Genomic DNA, 3,227 nt, shown 5'->3' with positions numbered 1-3,227 from the left:
TTGGAGCCGCCCCCCGGAAGGGCCCTTAAAAACCGGGGCCCGGGACTCGCCGCGAGACCCAGGGGCAAGCCCGGGCATCTCGCGGGGAAAAAAAAACCCATTTTTAATATCAAAGTGATCATATGACCACTATCAAATTTTAAACTGATAAGAAAAGATCCCTACACTCAAATTTTCACCAAAAAGGGCCGGGAAGCGATTTTGGGAATTCCCCGTCAATGATTTTTTATGTTTTTTTTAAAACGAGCATATTTTTTAGGAGAGGGTTTAAAAAATGTATAAAATAAAATACGAAGTGTTTTTAACCCTTACCCCAAAAACAAAAGGGAAACAAAAAATTCTGAAAATTTAATTTTTTTCCAAATCTTTTTGATTAAATAATTATTTAAAAGCAATAAAAGAAAAATAAAACATACAAACTTTCCCAAAAAAAATCATACTTTTAGCAAACCAGCTTTGTGTTGGAATTTGGGGGAACCAAAAATAAATTTCATACACAAAAACCCCCAACACACACCACACACACAAAAGAGAGAGAGAGAGGAGGGAAAAGAGAAAAAGAGAGAGAGAGAGAGAGAATAAGAAAGAGGGGAAGAGAGAGATAGAAGAGAGAAAGAGAGAGAGGAAAAGAGAGAGAAAAGGGGGAAAAGAGAGAGAGAGAGAGGGGGTTTTTGTTTTGAGAAACGAAAAAAAGATATAAAAAACCAAAAATAAAGTTCAAAAATTATTGTGATCCCCTTTTCCCTTTCCCCCCCAAATCCCCCCACTTCCTTTTTCTCTATTTCTCTTGTCCCAAACCCCCAAACTTTCTCTCTCTCTCTTCTTTCTCCTCCTCTCCCCCCCCCCTCTCCTCTCTCTTCTTTCTCTCTCTCTTCTCTCTCTAATTTTTCCCTTTCTCAAACTCTCAGAAAAGCCCATGGGGAAATTTTTGTTTTTTTGTCCAATTTTTTGTGGTTCAATAATATATAAAATATGTTTTAAAAAATTACTGCTACCTCTAGACGGGATGGATTTAAAACAGGTAAAATCAAATCATTCGATAAAGCTCTAAAAAAAAAACATGCTTTTAACTATAAAAGTAAAACCACTCGTGCATTTTTTCATTGCTTTGTGACCGCCCCGGGGGAAGGATTTTCCAAAACCCGGGGCCGACTCGTCGGGGAAAAGGCAAGCAAGCCCGGGGACTCGCGTGTTTCCCAAAAGGAGTTAAAATCAAAGTGATCATATGGGAACCACTATCAGATTTTTTAACGGGATAAAAACAGATACTACATCGTTTCCCACCCAAAAAGGGCCCGGGAAAAGCGTTTATTATTCCCGCAATGATTTTTACGTTTTTTTAAAACGAGCAATCCTTCGGAGAGTTTTAAAAAAAAAAAAATTTTTATAAAAATTTTTAAACGAATGTTTTTAATATTTTACACCCAAAAAACAAATGCAAAAAAAAAAAATTCTGATAAATATTTTCTTCAAATCGTTTAAATTAATAATTTTTTTACAACAATAAAAGAAAAATATACATACAAACTTTCCCAAAAAAAATCATATCTTAGAAAACCAGCATTTGTGTTGGAATTGGGAACCAAAAAAATTTTAATACACACACACACACACCACACAACACACGTGAAGAGAGAGAGAGAGGAAAAGAGAGAGAAGAGAGAAAGAAAGAAAAGGAAAAGAGAAAAAAAAGAGAAAGAAAGAGAGAGAAAAAGAAAGAAAAGGAGAGAGGAGAGAGAGAAAAAGGGGAAAAAAAGAGGGAAGGGGAGAGAGAGAAAGAATGAAAGAGAGAGAGAGAGAAAGAAAGAAAGAAAGAGAGGAAGAGAAAAGATTTAAATAAAATTAGAAACCCAAGATAAAAAACCCCTTAATAAAGTTAAACAAAAAATCTGCCCACCATAAAAGAAGCCCCAAAAAAAAAAAAAAAAAAAAAGGGAAAGAAAAAAATTATCAAAGCGATGCCAATCCCAACACCGCCACTTCTCTTTCTCTATTTCCTTGTATTTTCCCCACCCACTCCACCCCCCCCCCCCTCTCCTCTCTTCTCTCTCTCTTTTCCTCTTTTCCCTACCCCTCTCTATCTCTCAGAAAAGGGACACCCGGAAAATCATTTTTTTGTTCCAAAAATTTATTGGGGTTCAATTATATAGAAAATATATTTAAAAAATACTACTCCCTCTGAGACAGATGGATTAAACGGTTTAAAAATCAAATCATTTTCGATAAACCTCTAATAAAACAAAAACATGCTATAACTATAAGAAGTAGAACCACTCGTGACATTATTCATTGCATAGTGAGCCGTCCCCTGGAGTACTTCAAAGCGTGCCGACTCTCGCGGAGCAAGCAAACCCTGGGCATCTCGCGGTGTCCAAAAAACCAGTTTTTTAAAAATTATTTTAAAATGATTTTATAAACCCCCGTATCAGTATTAAATGATAAGAACAGACTACACTCGATCCAGCCAAAAGGCAAGCGATATTGATCCCCTAATGATTTTAAAGTTTATTTAAAAAAGACCTCCTTTAGGAAAGGTTTAAAAAAGTATATATAAACATTTATTAATACTTAAATCCAAAAAAAATGCAACAAAAAAATTTTAAAAATATATTTCTTCAAAACTTTTTATTTAAAAAATTTTTTACAAAAACAATAAATAAAAAATCAACAAATTTTTCCCAAAAAATATATCTTTGCAAACCAGATTTGTGTTTGGGAAATGGGAACCAGAAAAATTCATACACACACACACCACACACACCACAGAGAGAGAAGAGAAGAGAGAGAGGGGAGAGAGAAAAGAAGGAGAAAAAGGAAAAGATAGAGAGAGAGGGAAAAAGAGAGAGAGAGAAAAAGAAGGGGAGAGAGAGAGAGAAGGAAAGAGAGAGTTTTGTTTAAATACGAAACAAGATTAAACCAAGAAAAAAGTTCAGACAAAAATCATTTTGGAAGCCCAAAAATTAAAAAAAAAAAAATTTTTTCCATCCTTCCCTAACCCCACTTCTCTCTCTCTTTTATCTTCTTCCCTCCCCCACCCCCCCCCTCTCTCTCTTTCTCTTCTCCCCTCCCCTCTCTCCCCCTCCTTTCCCTTTTCATCTCAGAAAGACACGGTAAATCATGTTTTTGTTCCACATTATTGGTTCAATTAAAAAAAAATAGATTAAAAATAATGACCTCTGAACAGATGGGTTAACAGTAGAAATCAAAACAGTTCGATAAACCTCTTA

The 3,227-nt window shown here is 35.3% G+C and overlaps 2 non-coding genes across 2 annotated transcripts; both read right to left on the bottom strand.

Annotated features, from left to right (window-relative positions):
- Positions 1-200, bottom strand: LOC144976030 (U2 spliceosomal RNA). Its single transcript, XR_013646041.1, has one exon. It is a non-coding gene; the product is annotated as a U2 spliceosomal RNA (small nuclear RNA).
- Positions 201-2,291: 2,091 nt separating this feature from the next.
- Positions 2,292-2,486, bottom strand: LOC144976029 (U2 spliceosomal RNA). Its single transcript, XR_013646040.1, has one exon. It is a non-coding gene; the product is annotated as a U2 spliceosomal RNA (small nuclear RNA).
- Positions 2,487-3,227: the final 741 nt, after the last annotated feature.

This window comes from Berghia stephanieae, chromosome 6 (genome assembly GCF_034508935.2).
Source record: "Berghia stephanieae isolate SIO BIC M18660-M18661 chromosome 6, UCSD_Bste_1.3, whole genome shotgun sequence".
NCBI classification, from domain to species: Eukaryota; Metazoa; Mollusca; class Gastropoda; order Nudibranchia; family Aeolidiidae; genus Berghia; species Berghia stephanieae.
This window is presented reverse-complemented; position numbering and strand designations above follow the sequence as displayed.